The sequence below is a fragment of the Mustela nigripes genome, chromosome 17, assembly GCF_022355385.1.
Source record: "Mustela nigripes isolate SB6536 chromosome 17, MUSNIG.SB6536, whole genome shotgun sequence".
Classification (NCBI taxonomy): Eukaryota; Metazoa; Chordata; class Mammalia; order Carnivora; family Mustelidae; genus Mustela; species Mustela nigripes.
In genome coordinates this window covers 18,580,220-18,598,252 of record NC_081573.1, presented here as the reverse complement: position 1 = coordinate 18,598,252, position 18,033 = coordinate 18,580,220, and the positions used below count along the sequence as shown (strand labels likewise).

The window sequence follows — 18,033 nt, the reverse complement described above, 5'->3', positions numbered from 1 at the left end:
CCTCTCTGCCTGCTTGTGATCTCTGTCTCTCTCTCTGTCAAATAAATAAAATCTTTAAAAAAAAAAAAAAAGAATGAATACAAATTTGCTGGAGATATGAGGGTAGGGGGATGTCAGGGGAAGAGACAAGCACATGAAACCAAGAAGGCAAGAAAGAGCATGGCATGTTCCAGATCTTCAAGCAGGTCAGGACGACCAAACTGTATGAGGTCCATGTAGGGAGGGGATGAGATTGGGGGCTGGCCGGGGGACCAGCAGCAACCAGAGCCTACATGGTCCTGGGTTCTGCACCAAGGAGTTGAGGATTTACTCAAAGGCAGTGGCCCAGACGAGGCAGGAGGGTGCTGCGGTCCAATTGTCACTGCAGAAAGACCAATCTGCTGGTTGAAGGGAGGGGAGCTGACTAGAGGAAGACTGATCAGGAGATTCCTACAGGACAGCCGGGCAGTGAGACAAGTCGCCCTTGGAGGCCACAGGCCTGGGTTTCATGCAAGCTCATCATCTCTTAATGAAGACTTTCACTTGATCTCTTTCTGTCTCATGTTCCTCACCTCGAGACCAGCTTCACTGGCCTGTGGCCTGCATCGTAGCAGAAGGCCCCCACACTTAGAAGGGCTCTGCACTTGCTTTAATGCTCTTCTATCCCTCTCTTGAAACTCTTAATAGGATTTGAACAAAAGGCCCCACATTTTTATTTTGCACTGAGCCCTACAAATTACATAGCTGGTTTGCTCACCTCTGAGTGATTATAATAACAGCGCCTATTATGACCAGAGGCTTATTGGGAAAATTAAATGAGCAAATACACATAGAAAACATAGTGACTGGCACGAAGTCCTCCATAAAATGGAAACTATTGTTACTAACATGATGATGATGATGATGATGGTGATTATATCCCCAAGAAGAAGAGGGGCCTATAGTAAGGGACCAGCAGAGAAGATGGAGGAGAAGGAAAGCAGAGGGCGGAATGGGTAGGACATCTCTCCAGAGGATGGAGAAGGTGCACAGGAAGGAGGCGGGAAGGCTGGCTGGCCAAGGCGAACTCGCCTAGGCGGAGACTAGCAGCCGTCTTAATAAAATGGAAAAAACTTGCCAATATCCACAAGGCTCTAAACTAAAGCACACCTTCTATCCAACTCTTTCCTAACCAGATCCAACTCTTTCCTAACAACTGAAGTCTTATTGCTACTTCTATGCAGGTTTTAGCAATTTCAGAATGCACCGTAAGAGGGCTCAATTGCAGTGGGCTGCCTGTAGTCCCCAAGAGTTCAAGTTTGGGGTGAGGAAGCCAGGAATGCCATCCCATGAGAAAAGAGAGCACATGGGATCAGGAAACTACCCAAGCTTTCATCAAATTAATCTGTGGCAACCAAAAGCTAGGAATGTAATTAAAAGGCTGAGTGAGCGTTAAGAAATATTCCTAAAGCGAACAAAAGTATTGGGTTGTGCCATCCGAAATTGCCATATCTATAGTCCAATATCAGCAATTTCACAAAGTTCACCCCAACGTTTCCCTCAAAATATAGGTAGCCATTCAAAAGGCAACACTAGGGCACCTGGGTGACTCAGTTGGTTAAGCAACAAGCTTCAGCTCAGGTCATCATCCCGGAGTCTTGGGATCAAGTCCTGCATCGGGCTCCCAGCTCCACAGGGAGTCAACTTCTCCCTCTGACCTTCTCCCCTCTAATGCTCTCTCTCACTGTCTCTCTCTCAAATAAAAAAAATTAAATATTTTTTTTAAAAAAAGCAACACTTGGGCGCTTGGGTGGCTCAGTGGGTTAAGCCTCTGCCCGGCTCGGGTCATGATCTCAGGATCCGGGGATCGAGTCCCACATTGGGCTCTCTGCTCAGCAGGGAGGCTGCTTCCCCCTCTCTCTCTGCCTGCCTCTCTGCCTACCTGTGATTTCTCTGTGTGTCAAATAAATAAATAAAATCTTTGTAAAAAATAAATAAGTAAATAAAAAATAACAAACCAACACTAAACTATCACAATAGCCAAGGAACATTATGTCTAAAAAGAAAAGAAAAAAAAAAAGAAAAATTAGGCAACTTTTAAAAAGGTATCATTAATCACTCTTAGGGTCTGAGAACAATAAATATTAATTCTCTTAATGTAATAATGCAGGAAGAAAGCAAGCATATTACTGGAATACCTCACCAGAATGGGACCAGGGAAAGATTATGTGAGCAAGCATCCTGGCCAAAGCTATAGCTGAGGAAAACATGGACGGGTGCAGAAACAAATAGTGTGATAAAAACAACTTCACATTGGAACTACAGCCATATCATAGCACATGTTCAATAATACCCCCCGAAAATGGCAATTTATTAAAACATGAGCTTGGCTTGATAAAAAAGCAAATTAGTGACTGGGTAATTCCTCTACTTATTATTTATTGAGCTAATAACAAATGCACAAAGAAATGAGACAGAAGGCTTTAAAACCTATTGGAACCCTCTTTGTGGAATTGGGCCAATCAGATCTTGCAGGCAGTTCTAACTCGTGATATAAAAGGCCCTCTAGAGCATTCGGATGGGCTTTTTAAAAATATACACAGCTGCTTGACACCAGGATGCCACTACGGGGTGGGTTAAATGGCTACCAACAGATACAAGGCCTCCAGCACTTTTTAACTCTTCCATTTTTTCCATCCTCGTTCTAATGATATCCTTAGAATGGATAGGGGGTTGCATGGTGCTGTGGGATCCCCCTCCTCCACGAATATCAACAAAAGACCGAGGACTATAATTAAGGTGTCAAAATATAGGAAAATCAGAAATTAAAAAGTAACCAAAGGGTTCAGATGATGGTGGTCTGTTCTCGGAGCTCCTCTCAATCCATCGGAAGCATTTGACCCAGTGATTTTCCTTTCTGCTTGATGTGCTGTCTTGGTGGGGCTCCTGGCTCACCAGTCTCCTGGTTTTTATTTCGGTTTTCACTGGCCTCCACCTCTGTTCCCCCTGCTAGATTCTCTTCCCCTTCCCAGATTCTGTTAGAGTTCCACAGAGCTCAGTCTGAAAACCTCTTCTCATCTGTCTCTATACACCTAGAGAATCTTCCAAGCCTGGGGTTTTTAATAGGACCCCAAATGTAGCTCCGCAGCCCGGACCCCTCCCCTGAGCTCCCAGCATGTCTAGCAAGCTGCCCATTCCACGTTTCTACCAGTGCAGCTAATGGGTATTCCAAACTTAACATGGCCAAAGCAAGTCTGCGTCCCCCCTCCTCCCCCACAATCCCCTTGTCGTCCAGGCCTCCCCAGTTCAGCGGTGAGACTACAAATGAAGAGTCATTCTACCCTGGCCCACATCCAACCCATCAGCAAGTTTTGTGAAGTCTGTCTTCGGAGGATATCCTGAATCCCACCATTTGTCTCCATCTCCACCAGAACCCCCCACCCCCGCCCCATCCAACCTACTCTCGTCTCTCCCCCAGGTGATCCCAAGAGCCTTGTACCTGTCCCCCCATTTCCACTCCCACTCACCACCCCCATGTTCCTTTTTCATTATTCGGATCAGAGCATTCTCCCCGTCGCACAGCCTCCCACCACCCTTGGAACAAACTGCAAACTCTACTGCTTCCAGACATGGAAGTGTCCGTTAATACAGTTCCCGTGGAGAACAATCTGGCAATGTCTAGTACACCTGAAGATCAGGACCCCCTCTGAGCCAGCAATTCCAAATGCTGGCTGCTCCCCCAGAAAAGCTCTTGCAAAGATTCTATACAGAGATTCACAGCAGAACTCTTTCTAATAGTAAAAAAGAATAAAATATATAATTGTCCCTCAGTAGAAACACTGAAAAATAAGTTGGGCTTTTTTTTTTTCCCCACCCGATAGAATGCTGTATACTGGGGTGCCTGGGTGGCTCAGTCAGTTAAGGGTCAAACTGTTGATCAGGTCAGATCTCAGAGTGCTTCTGAGCCCAGCGTTGGGCTCCCAGCATGGAGTCTACTTAAAAAAAAAAAAAAAAAGAATGCTGTACACTCATTAAAATAAATAAAATAGATCCATGAGTGCAGTGATAGAATCCATTTTTGATGTCTGACCACTGATGACATTCCAGCCCCCAACACACATTTTTTTTTTTCCCCTTTTGCCCCACATCTAGTCCAGCCTAGATGGATTCCCTCTCTTGGTGCCAGCAAGAAAGTTCAAATAAGTGCAGGGCACTCCCTCTCTTAGTGCTAGCAAGAAAGTTCAAACAAGCATGCTCCTTCTGGAACCTTCTCTCTGCCTCCCCTCCTAATCACAACAAAACCCAGAGCCACTGCCTGTCCCGCCCCTCCCACCTTCACTCTTTCACTCCAGAACAAACTCGAGCTCTTCTCCTTCTGGGAATATCCTTTTCTTTTTTAATCGATTCAATGTTTTATTTATTTTTTCCAGCTTTATTGAGATATAAGTGACATACAACGTTGTTTAATGTGTACAATGTGATTATTTAATACATTTATATATTGCAGAATTGTTACCACCATAACGTTAGCTAACAACCTCGATCCATCACATAGCTACCATTTCTTTTTTGTGAGGAGAATATTTAAGATCTCCTCCCTTTGCAGCTATCAGATATATAATACAGTGTTACTCATTATAATCACCATGGGTTACCTTAGGTAACTGAGCTTGTTAACTTATAACTGGAAATTTGTACCCTTTGACCAATATGTTCCCATTTTCCCCAACCATCACCCAGCCCCTGGTCACCACCATTCTACTCTGTTTCTCTGAGTTTGGCTCTTTTAGATTCCACATATAAGAAAGTACATTCAGTATTTGTCTTTCTCCATCTGACTTATTTCACTAGCATAGCATAGTGCCCTCAAGGTTCCCACAAGTTGTCACAAATGGCAGGATTTCCTTTTTCCTCAGGCTGAATAATATTCCAATGTTCCAAGGTGTGTGTGTGTGTGTGTGTGTGTGTGAATATTGAATTATATGAAGAATATTCCATTGTATATATGGAATATATATGTACATATGTATATATACACCAATACATCAGATATTTATTATAGGTAATATGCCACTTAAACATGGTTAAAATCATCAGTTTTATGTTATGTATATTTTATCACAATTTTTAAAAAATTCATGAAGAGCAACAGAAATGTTGATATTTTCTATCAACAATGTTTATATAATATTCTTAATACTAGTAAACATTCTAATTCAGGACACACCATTTAAGTGGCAAAAATATATTAAAATTTTGTCACAGAAATTAATGTCTGAATTCAAATTATTTTAAGAGAAATAAAAGTAATATAAACACCCCAAAGAACTTCTGGCTCATGATAATGAATTAGAATCCATATCAATATACCAAAAGAAATATGTATTCTTCTATCTAGAAATCTTATACTCTTCTGAATAACGCAGAAGAAAAAGCATACAAAAAATAAATGGAATGAAACACTAAAACAGAGAAGGTGATATTTGCAAATTTTGAAAATTTGCAAACTTTTTGGAGGATATAAAGCAAATGTGTAAAATTTAACTCGAACTGATCAATTAATTTAAAAAGCAAACCAACGTACTCTGAAAATAATACTACACTGTGTGTTAACTAAATTGAATTTAAATAAGAATTTTTTTAGAAAAGGAAATCGGGATAGGATAGTGTATGGCCTGAACTCCAACGGAAAGATGCAGTGGTAGATGTGGGGGTTCTTGTGTGGTTCCCAGTTCAGACAGGACATGAACTGAGGCCGCAGTCACACTGGCTCATTGGAAGACTATCTCCAGAATGAGAGACCAGTTATCCTGTTCCTTTCTCCCGTGGAAGTGGCACCTCTCTTATAGCATTTGCTCCTTGCTGGAGCCCAGCTCGTGGTTTTCTTAAAAGCTGTTAAGATTTTTGGGGTGCCTGGGTGTCTCTGTGGGTTGAGCCTTTGCCTTCGGCCCAGGTCATAATCTCAGGGTCCTGGGATTGAGCCCCACATCGGGCTCTCTGCTCAGCGGGGAGCCTGCTTCCCCCTCTCTTCTGCCTGCCTCTCTGCCTACTTGTGATCTCTCTCTCTGTCAAATAAATAAATAAAATATTTATAAAAAAAAAGATTATAAGATCCTCTGTTTCATTGGAATGTTAGAAAAAAATATTTTTTATTCCAAAATGCTGATACATGCTACAACATGGATGCATCTTAAAGGCATATGCTAAGTGAAATAAACAGACAAATATTGTGTGGTTCCACATATCTGCAGCACTTAAAGCACTCAAACTCAGAGACAGAAAGTAGAAGGGTGGTTCCCAAGGGCTGGGGTGAGGAGGCAAGGGGAATTACTGTTTAATTGGCACAGAGTTTCTATTGGAAAGAGGAAGAAAATTCTGAAGATGAGTGGTGGTGATGGTTGAACACCGGTGTGAATGTACATAACACCACTAATCTGGACACGTAGAATAGCTTAAAATGACAAAATTTTGGCTATGCATATTTTACCGCAATAATAAAAGTTAAAACCCAACTATATGGTGTTTCCCAGAGATACACCTTAAAAAAAAAAAAAAAAGGTGGAAAATAAAGAACAGGAAAAAAGAAAAGCTTAAGGAAATCTAGAACAGTATTATAAATGGACAAAACAGATATTAAGAGAAGCTTTATAAAGAAACATCAAATAATAATTTAAAAAAATTATGGGGCACTTGGGTGGCTCAGTGTGTTAAAGCCTCTGCCTTCAGCTCAGGTTATGATCTCAGGGTCCTGGGATCGAGCCCCGCATCGGGCTCTCTGCTCGGCGGGGAGCCTGCTTCCCCCTCTCTCTATCCCTGCCTCTCTGCCTACTTCTGATCTCTGTCTTTCAAATAAATAAAATCTTAAAAAAAAAAAAATTTAAAAATTAGCCGGGAAGGGATAATGATCCTTAACTGGTTTATATCTAACAGTACAACAGTACACACAAAAACATATAAAATAGGGGCACCTGTGTGGCTCAGTCAGTTAGGCATCCAACTCTTGGTGTCAGCTCAGGTCATGAAATCATGGTCCTGAGACTGAGCCTCATGTCAGGCTCTCCATTCATCAGGCTCTGCACTGGGTGCAGAGCCTACTTGTCCCTCTCACTCTGCTCCTCCCCCGACTCACTCTCTCTTTCTCATAAATAAATAAAATCTTTTCAAAAATATGTAAGATATATAAAGCAAATACTATAAAGAGATTGAAATCACCACTTTCAGAAACTGACAGATCATGAAGGTAAAAATTTGTAATGACAGGTTTGAACATCATAATTAAAAGTCTGGGGGCACCTGGGTGGCTCAGTGGGTTAAGCCTCTGCCTTCAGCTCAGGTCATGATCTCAGGGTCCTGGGATCAAGCCCCGCATCGGGCTCTCTGCTCGGCAGGGAGCCTGCTTCCCCCTCTCTCTGCCTGCCTCTCTGCCTACTTGTGATCTCTGTCAAATAAATAAATAAAATCTTTTAAACAAATAAATAAAAGTCTGAGAGAATGGAAAGGTACAGAACCCAGTACCTGACCACTACAGAAAACACATTATTTTCTATCAACATGAAGTAGATAACAAAAACAAAACAAAACAAAAAACACCATACCACAAAGAAAATCTGAAAAAAATCATATCCTATAAAGCATATTCTGAACCACAATGCAATAAAATTGAATGCTCACAACAAAAGAGAGTCCCCAGGACCAACCCATGAAGTCCTAGAAGGTTAGCTAATTCAAAACAATCCTTCAAGGGCAACTAATAAAGCTGAATTAAACATGATTTTTAAAAAATATCCTTGAAAGCAGAGGCCATCTAAAAAGAGAACAAAGAATTACTGAAACAAAAGCTAAGAGGTTAGAACCCAGAGAAGCAACCCAGCACTCACTATGCCTTTTATCTGGATGGCATTTAACAATTTAGGAGATAAGAATACAAAAACTAAGGTATAATTACAAAACGAAGGAGATAAAAGTGAAATCACAAGATCCACACAAAGCACAAAGACTTACAAGCAATCCTCCCCTTTAAGCTGAGATAAGACCTCAAGACTTTGCTTAGTCTGGGTGATTCCGGGAACCTCAAGGCTTGAGCTTGCTATAAGGTAGTCCTCAACGAACAGGGCACCCAAACTACTGATAGAGCAAACAAAAATTCTCTCTGGAAGAAGATTCAATTATCCTAGGTCTCAAGATTTTCCTACAAGAAAGTTTTCAAATACCATGACCAAAAGACAGCCAAAGCAAACTAAGAATGGGGGGAGGGGGAGGGACCTTGTAAGAAAGAACCAGCAGTAAAGACAAAGAGACAGGCAACACAAAGGCTTCAACACAACAGTCTTAGATTTAGGGTTTTCAGACCCAGACTTTAAAATTACTATTTTCACTATGACCAAAGAAATAATAGAAAAACTTGAAAACATCGTTAGGGAGTTGCATCTTTTAAAAAGGGGCCACCATAGAAGTGAAAAGAAATCAAATGCCAGTTACACAACTGAAAAGCAATAAACAAAATTAAAAGTTCAATGGACAGATTTCACAGCAAATTAGACATATTTGAAGAGATCAGTGACAAACCAAAAGACAAGTCCACAAGAAACTGTCCAGAACAAAGCATATAATAAACATAAATTTCATCTATGTATAAATATAGAAGAAAAAGAACAAGACTCAGAGAACACAGGGAGAAAGTCTAATATGCATTTAATCAAAATTCCAGGTAAGAGTATAGAGAGAATAAACAGAGGCAATATTTGAAGACATCATGACTGAGAATTTCCCAGACCTTAAGAAACTCAGCAACTCAAAACTTCACAAAGCTTAACAAATCCCAAACAGAATACATATTTTTTAAAAATCCACATCTAGATGCATCATAGTGAAACTACAAAAAGTCAAAGAGGAAAAAAAATTCTTAAAAGGAGCCAGAGAAAAGAAGATACAATCTTCAAAGGATCAACAGCTAACCTGACTGCTAATATCTCAAGAGAAACTGTGGATGCTAGGAAACAGCACAGTGTTATCAATGTGCTGAAAGGAATAACTAGCAACCTACCATAATGGTAGAAAGCCATTATACTGAGGCACCTGGGTGGCTCAGTCGGTTAAGCATCTGCCTTCAGCTTGGGTCATGATCCCAGCACCTTGGGATCGAGCCCCGCATCCCTCCTCAAGGAGGAGTCTGCTTCTCGCTCTCCCTCTGACTCTCCCTCCTGCTCGTGTTCTTGTTAACATGCTCTCTCTCTCTCTCAAATGAATAAAAAATATTTTTTAAAAAAGTTATTATATCTTCACATATTGCCTCTATTTATACCCAGAAAAAAAAAAAAAGTCTTCAAGAATAAAGATGAACAGAAGAGAAAACACTATTTACAGCAACAACAAAGATAATATACTTAGGAATAGGTTTAACAAAAAACATACAAAGCCTATATAAGGAAATTTGACAATACTCCTGAAAGACATAAAAGTAGCCTTGAAAATACAGAAAGACATCCTTTCTAAGAACATCCTTCATGCTTAGAAAAGATGGGAAAATATCATAAAGATGACACCTCCCTAAATTATTTTAAAATTTCAATGCAGTACCAGTTAAAAATAAATTATAACCCAAAAACCTATCAAGCTTTTTTATTTTATGGAACTAGGCAAGAGGACACTAAACTTGATATGAAAAAAACAAAAAATGTAAAAAAAAAAATAAGGAATATACTAAAAAATAAACTCTATAGGTCAAGCATAGAAAATTTTCAGGGCCATGAAAATACACTGTGTGATTCAATAATAATATATACATGTCATTAAACATTTGTTGAAACCCACAGAATGTACAACCCCAAGAGTGGACCCTATTGTAAACTATGAATTGTGGTTGAGTATAATGTGTCAACCACATTATGTGTCACATAATGTGAGTATAATATGAGTATAATGTGTCAACACATAATGTGTCAATGTAGGTTCATCAGTTGTAAAAAATGTACCATTCTTGTGGGAAATGTTAGTAATGGGGGTTGCTGGGCATGTGTAGAACCATAGAATATATGGAAAATCTGGGCACCTTCTCTCAATTTTGCTGTGAATCTAAAACTGCTCTAAAAAATAAAGTCTTTGAAAATAAATAGAAGAGGGAGGAAAGGAGAAGGAGGGAAGAGACAAAAGCTACTAGAAAGATTAGTCCTACCGGATATTAAAATATACTATATAGATTCTATACTTAGAAATAGAATGGTACATATGAATAGACAGACCAGTGGTATAGCACAGAAATCTGGAAATAGACTCAAGTACACATAAAACTTTAGTATATAATGAAAATGACATTTCAAATCACAGAGGGAGAGATGGAGTTTTTAAGGAATAGTACTAGGACAATTGATTAATCACTTAGAAAAAATTCAGTTAGATCCATGTCCCACACAATACACAAGAATAAACTCTAAAAGTATCAGACATCTAAATATAAAAATAAAACTATATAAGTACTGGAAGAAAACGTAATGAATTTTGCTTGAACTTGAATTTAGGAAAGGCCCCTTCTAACTATATCCCTAAATTCCAATTCCATAAAAGAAAAAAGTGATAAATTTGACCATATATATTTAAACTCCTGCATGGTTTTACTATAAACAAAACCAACAGAACAAACAGGGTGGAAACATTTGCAATATATCACAGATAAAGGAGCAGTATCCTAATATAAAAAGGACTCTTAAAAATTGAGGTAAATAACATCAATCCTTCCAAAATCTTCAAAATAGCTGAAAAAGAGAGAATACTTCTTAACTCCAGACAAAGACCTCTAAGAAAATTATAGACCATTATACCTTATGAATATTGATACAAAATCCTCAACAAAATATAGCAAGTGAATTCAGCAGTATATTTAAAGGATTATACATTATGACCAAGTGGGATATTATTTCCAGTATCCAAAGATGATTCAATATATGAAAATCCATGTAACACATCACATTAATAGAATGAAGTGGGGGGACCATGATCATCTTAATTGACACAGAACCACATCTGACAAAATCCAACATTTTTCATGATAAAAATACTCAGTAAGCTAGAAATAAAAGAAAACTTCAGCATAATAAAAGGCTGGTATGAAAAACACACAGTTAATACTGTATCCAACAGTGGACAACAAAAAACTTTTCCTCCAAGGTCAGGAACAAGGCAAGGATGACCATTTTTGTCACTTCTCTTCAATATGTATTGGAAGTTCTAGCCAAAGCAATTAGGCAAGAAAATGAAATAAAAGGCATCCAAATAGAAAGGAAGAAGTAATATTATCTCTGTTCACAGAAGACATGATCTCATATATTAAAAAACCCTAATATTCCACAAACACGCATAAAAGAACCTGTTAGATCTAATAAATGAGTTCAGCGAAGTTGCAGGATACAAAATCAACACATAAAAATCAGTTGCACTGGGGCACCTGGGTGGGTCAGTATGTTAAGCGCCTGCTTTCAGCTCAGGTCATGATCCTGGAGTTTTGAGATCAAGTCCCACATCAGGCTCCCTACTCAGCAGGGAGTCTGCTTCTCCCTCTGCCCTTCACCCCTCTCGGGCAAGTGCTCTCTCTCACTCGCTCACTCTCTCTCAAATTAATAAATAAAACCTTTTTAAAAAATCAGTTGTACTTCAGGGCACCTGGTGGCTCAGTTAGTTAAGCATCCAACTCCTGATCTCAGCTCAGGTCTTGATCTCAGGGTAATGAGTTCAAGCTCCACGTTGGGGCTTAAAAAAAAAAAAAAAAAAGTTGCATATCATATGCAAACTAGCAATGAACAATCTAAAAAGGAAATGAAGAAACTAATTCCATTTATAATATCAAAAACAATAAATACTTAAGAACAAATTTAACCAAAGAGGAAAAAGATTTGTACAATGAAAACTATTAAACAATGCTGAAAGAAACTAGAGAAGCCATAAATAAATGAAAGACATCCATGTTCATAATTGGAAGACTTACTATTGTTAAGATAACAATACTACCCAAAGTGATCTACAATGCAATGCAATTCCTATCAAAACTTCACTGGTCTCTTCTGCAGAATAGGTAAAGTCAATCCTCAAATTCATATAGAACTTCAAGGGACCCCAAATGGACAAAACAATCTTGAAAATGAAATTGTGGGGGCATTCACACTTCTCAACTTCAAAAACGTAGCTACAAAGGAAAGATAATCAAAAAAGTGTGATGCTGGCATAAGGACAAACATGGGGGCGAACAGAATAGAGAGCCCAGAAATAAACCCTCACATATGTGGTCAACTGATTTTTATAAGGTTGAGAAGAAAACTTTGGGGAAAAGAACAGTCTTTTCAACAAATGGCACTGTTAAAACTAGACAGCCACATGCAAAAGAAGAAAGTTGAACCTTGCCTTATACCATATACAAAATTAACTCAGAATGGATCAGAGACCCAAATCAATAGCTACCGAATTCTCAGACAGAAACATAAGGTAGAAAGGGCCAAAGGGTAGAAACAACCCAGGTGTCTATCAGCAGGTGAGTGGGTAGACAAAATGTGGTGTATACATCTGATGGAATGTTCTTCACCATGAAAAGGAATTAAGTCTGGCATATGGTACAACATGGATGAACCCTTAAAACATACTGAGTAAAATAAGGTGAACACAAACGGACAAATACCATATGATCCTGTGGATATGAAATGTCTAGAGTAGGTAAATAATGGAGACAGAAAGTAGATGAGAGGTTAACGGAGGCTATGGGAGAGGAGAATGGGTGCAGAGATTCTGTCTAGGGTGATTAAAAAGTTTTGGAAATGGGGTGATGTTTGCACAGCACTGTGAATGCAATTAATGCCTATGAATTGTATACTTTTTTTTAAAGATGCGCTTATGTATTTTAGAGAGAGAGCATGCTGGGAGTAGAGGGATAGAGGGAGAGGGAAAGACAGAACCACAAGCAGACTCCCCACTGAAAGCAGAGCTCATTTCAGGGCTTGATCTCATGACCCAGAGAGTATGACCTGAGCTGAAATCAAGAGCTGGCACCCAACTGACTGAGACACCCGGGTGACCTTGAAGTATACATTTAAATAGTTAAACTAGCAAATTTTATCTTTTGTATATGTGTGTGTATTTCTTTTAGCACAATTTTTAAAAATCAAGAAAATAAAAAAAAAGCAAGAAAATCATCAATAATAGGAACATGTCAAAGGGACACAGGAGTTAGCTTTTTGGGTGGGGGGGGTCTTGGGGAGGGGAACGATAGGGATTCTCAATGGGCAAATTGAGACAATTTGGTCATCAAAATAAATAACATTTATAAAAAGCATTATAACTTATAAAAAATTCTCTGAAATAGATGATAGATCGGTGATAGATTGATCTACAACTAATAAGTATAGAAAGAATAATGAAATTAGAAAATCACCATGTGAGGTCCATAATTATTATTAATTGATTGAAGCAAGAATGATCAATGGACTAAAACTAATAAGTAAAAGTTTAAGTAACAGGATATTTATATAGGTTCAATGTACACTCCAGGAGATATTAACTTAAAAGGGAAAATTACAGTAGGGGAAAAAATACACATACAAATACAAACGGAGAGAAGGATAAAACAAAGGTATTAATATTACATTTGGGGAATCTGGGTGAAGGGTATTGGGAATTCTTTGTACTATTCTTGAAATTTTTATGCAAGTCTGAAACTATACCAAGACAAAAAAACAAAATAAAGAATAAAGTTGAAACAAAGACCTTTTAGGGAAACAGATATAAGGAGAATTCATGATTAGCAGACAGAGACCAAAGGCAATTTTTTTTAAGATTTTATTTATTTATTTGAGAGAGAGAGACAGTGAGAGGGAGCATGAGAGGGAAGAAAGTCTGAGGGAGAAGCAGACTCCCTGTGGAGCCAGGAGCCGGATACAGGACTCCATCCCAGGACTCCAGGATCACAACCCAAGCCGAAGGCAGTTGCCCAACCAACTGAGCCACCCAGGCACCCCCCAAAGGTAATTTTTAAATGTAAATTTTAGGCTGAAAAGAAATGATCCCACATGGAATGTCAGAGATGCAAGAAGGAGTGAAGAATAAATAAAGTGGTAAACACGATGGAAAGGGTAAGTGACCACTGGCTTCAAAAAATATTTATAAAAATGCCTTGTGGGATTTTAAAAATATAGAATTGAAATAAACAACAATGCATATAAGACAGAATGGAAAATAAATTGAATCAGTAGGCTTGAAAATAGCTATATTGTTTAAACCAACAGTAAAGGCTTTGATTTACATTGCACTTAGATAAATTGTAGAATAATTTTGAATTTTTCAGGTACCCACTGTAGAAATGGTATATAATTTCCAATCTGGGGATAGGGGAAGGGATGAGGAAACCGTTTTTTAAAAACCAATCCAAGGGGCACCAGGGTGGCTCAATGGGCTGAGCCTCTGCCTTTGGCTCAGGTCATGATCTCAGGGTCCTGGGATCAAGCCCCAAATCGGGCTCTCTGCTCAGTGGGGTGCCTGCTTCCTCCTCTCTCTCTCTGCCTGCCTTTCTGCCTACTTGTGATCTCTCTCTGTCAAATAAATAAATAAAATCTTAAAAAAAAAAAAAAGAAAGAAAGAAAGAGTGTGTTTAAAAAAATTTTTCAATATAAATAAATAAATAAATAAAAATCAATCCAAGGGGTGCCTGGTAGCTCAGTCAGTTAAGTGTCTGCTTTTGGCTCAGGTCATGATCCCAGGGTCCTGGGATCAAGTCCCACATCGGGCTCCCTGCTCAGTGGGGAGCCTGCTTCTCCCTCTCTCTGCTTGTTGCTCCCTCTGCTCATTCTCTCTCTCTCCCTCTCTCAAATAAATAAATAATAAAATTTAAAAAGAAAACAAAAGAATAAAAAATTCATATGATACATAAATAATAACCAAGAGAAAGCTGGAGTAATTAATTTATTACCAGACAAAACAGAAAACAAAGCATAAAATGTTACCAGAAGTAAAAGAGGGCACCTCAGAGAAAGCTTTCATGTCCACCAGTAAGTCTGATGTTTGCTATTCCTTCATCTGGTAGAGATCATCATGACAAAGCTATAGGTCACCTCACACTCCATGATAAAATGACAAGTTTTCTTTTTAGGATCAAGAATAAGGCACTTATATGAAAGGACAAATGGTACATGGGAAGACGCTCAATGTCACTCATCATCAGGGAAAAATGCGAACCAAAACCACAGTGAGGAACCACTCACACCTGTCAGAATGGCCAGCGTCAAGAAGACAAGAATTAACAAATGCCAGCAAGGATGTGGAGGAAAGCGACCCTCATACACCCTTGGTGGGAATGGAAACTGGTGCAGCCTCTATGGAAAACAGTACGGAGGATCCTCAAAATTAAAAATAGGACTACCCTGTGGTCCAGCAATTCCACTTCCGGGAATAACGCCCAAAGGAAGTGAAAACACTTAGAAAGAGATCTGTACCCTCATGTTCACAGCAGCATTATTTACAATAGCCAAGACATGGGGGATGCCTGGGTGGCTCAGCCAGTTAAGCGCCTTCCTTTGGGATGGAGCCAGGCATCAGGCTCCCTGCTCAGTGGGGAGCCTGCTTCTCCCTCTGCCCCTCCCCCTTGCTTGTGCGCGCGCGCTCGCTCTCTCTCTCTCTCTCTATATATATATATATATCAAATAAAATCTTAAAAAAGAAAAGACACGGGCCACAACCTAAGTGCCCATCGATGGGTGAATGGATAAAGATGTGACATATATACACAGTGGAAATATATCCACGCTCAGCCATTAAAAAGGAGAGCTTGCCATTTTTAACAAATGGGTGGGAACTTGAGGGCATTATGCTAAGTCAGACAGAGAAAGACAAATACCGTATGATCTCATTTATATGTGGAATCTTAAAAAAAAAAAAAAAAAAGGCTCGTAGAAACAGAAATCAGATTTGTGGTTACCAGAGGTGAGACCAGGGGAGGGAGAAAGCAAAGAACTGGAGGAAGATGGTCAAAAGGTACAAACTTTCAGTTACAAGATAAATGAGTCCTATGGCCAGCACATCACATTAGCTATAGCAAACACTGCTGTAGGACATATGTAAAAGTTGTTAAGAGAACAAATAATCCAATCCAGAAATGGGCAGAGGACATGAACAGACATTCCTGCAAAGAAGACATCCAGATAGCCAACAGACACATGAAAAAGTGCTCCACATCACTCGGCATCAGAGAAATGCAAATCAAAACCACAATGAGATATGTGGCTAAATTTACAAGTCAGGCTAAAATTAATAAGTCAGGAAATGACAGATGCTGACAAGGATGTGGAGAAAGGGGAACCCTCCTACACTGTTAGTGGGAATGCAAGCTGGTGCACTCAGGAAAACAGCATGGAGTTTCCTCAAAAAATTGAAAATAGAGCTACCCTCCAACCCAGCAATTGCACTACTGGGTATTTACCCTAAAGATACAAACGTAGTGATCTGAAGGGGCACGTGCACCCGAATGTTTATAGCAGCAGTGTCCACAATAGTCAAACTATGGAAAGAGCCTAGATGTCCATCAACAGATGAATGGATCAAGAAGATGTGGTATATATACACAATGGAATACTATGCAGCCATCAAAAGAAATGAAATCTTGCCACTTGTGACGTGGATGGAACTAGAGGGTATTATGCTTAGCTAAATAAGTCAATCAGAGGAAGACAACTATATGATCTCACTGATATGAGGAAGTGGAGATGCAACGTGGGGGGGTTGGGGGGTAGGAAAAGAATCAATGAAACAAGATGGGATTGGGAGGGAGACAAACCATAAGTGACTCTTAATCTCACATAACAAACTGAGGGTTGCTGGGGGGAGGGGGGCCAGATAAGAGGGGTGGGGTTGTGGACATTGGGGAGGGTATGTGCTATGGTGAGTGCTGTGAAGTGTATAAACCTGGCGATTCACAGACCTGTACCCCTGGGGATAAAAATACATTATATCTTTATAAAAAAATTTTTTTATTTAATTTAAAAAATGCTAAAAAATTAAAAAGTTGTTAAGAGAGTTAAACCCTAAGAGTTCTCATCACAAGGAAAAAAAATCATTTTTCCCTTTTTTTGCTCTCTTTTTATCATATCCATATGCGATGATGTATTCTGCCTAAACTTACTGTGATCATCCTTTCAAAGTATAAGGACTTTTATTTAATTCAGACCTTTATGCTTTACACCTTAAGCTTACACAGTGATCTAGGACAATGACATCTCTCAATAAAACTGGAAGAAAAAAAAAGAATAAATCACTGGTGTCCCCCATTACCAACTCCCCTCATTGCTGCACTCTAGTCAGCAGAGAAAAGCATGAAAAAGCTATTTAGAAAAAGACAAATATTAGAAAGGAGGAACTAAAACTGTCCTTAACCCTACATTATCTGTATTTAGAAAGCCCAGAAGCATTGAAGGATTGTGGCTTATTGCCCTAGGACAGGTCACACCATCATGTGACACAGCATACAGTTGTTATCCTAAACTCGACACCTGTGCATTGAGCAAGTTACTCAATGCTCCATGTGGGGTTTTTGTTAAAACACTAATGTTCCAGGGAAGCATTTCTCAATCACCCGGAACAGTGGTTAAAAATGCACTTTAATGGGGACGCCTGGGTGGCTCAGTTGGTTGAGCAGCTGCCTTCGGCTCAGGTCATGATCCCAGCGTCCTGGGATCGAGTCCCACATCGGGCTACTTGCTCCGCAGGGAGCCTGCTTCTCCCTCTGACTCTGCCTTCCACTCTGTCTGCCTGTGCTCGCTCTCACTCTCTCTCTCTCTTACAAATAAATAAATAAAACCTTAAAAAAAAAAATGCACTTTAATGGGTCCCATCCCAGGGTTATGAAGTCAAAGTGTCAAGTTTAGAGCTGGGAAGCTTCTCTTTACATTTCCCATGGGGGTCATTTGTCTACTGAACCACCACGATGGCTTCTGGAGGTGTGCTACAGTTCCATCCTTAATAGCTTCTCAGGAAAACTACTAAATCATATTGGTCAATTACAAACCCATCAGGTCCTGCCTTCAGCTCCCAGTCGATTTTATTTATAAACAGACC

The 18,033-nt window shown here is 39.4% G+C and overlaps 1 long non-coding RNA gene across 1 annotated transcript in view; it reads right to left on the bottom strand.

The window, feature by feature from the left end:
- LOC132005066 (uncharacterized) overlaps positions 1-18,033 on the bottom strand; it is a 293,915-nt gene that overhangs the window by 202,183 nt on the left and 73,699 nt on the right. The window lies entirely within an intron of this gene.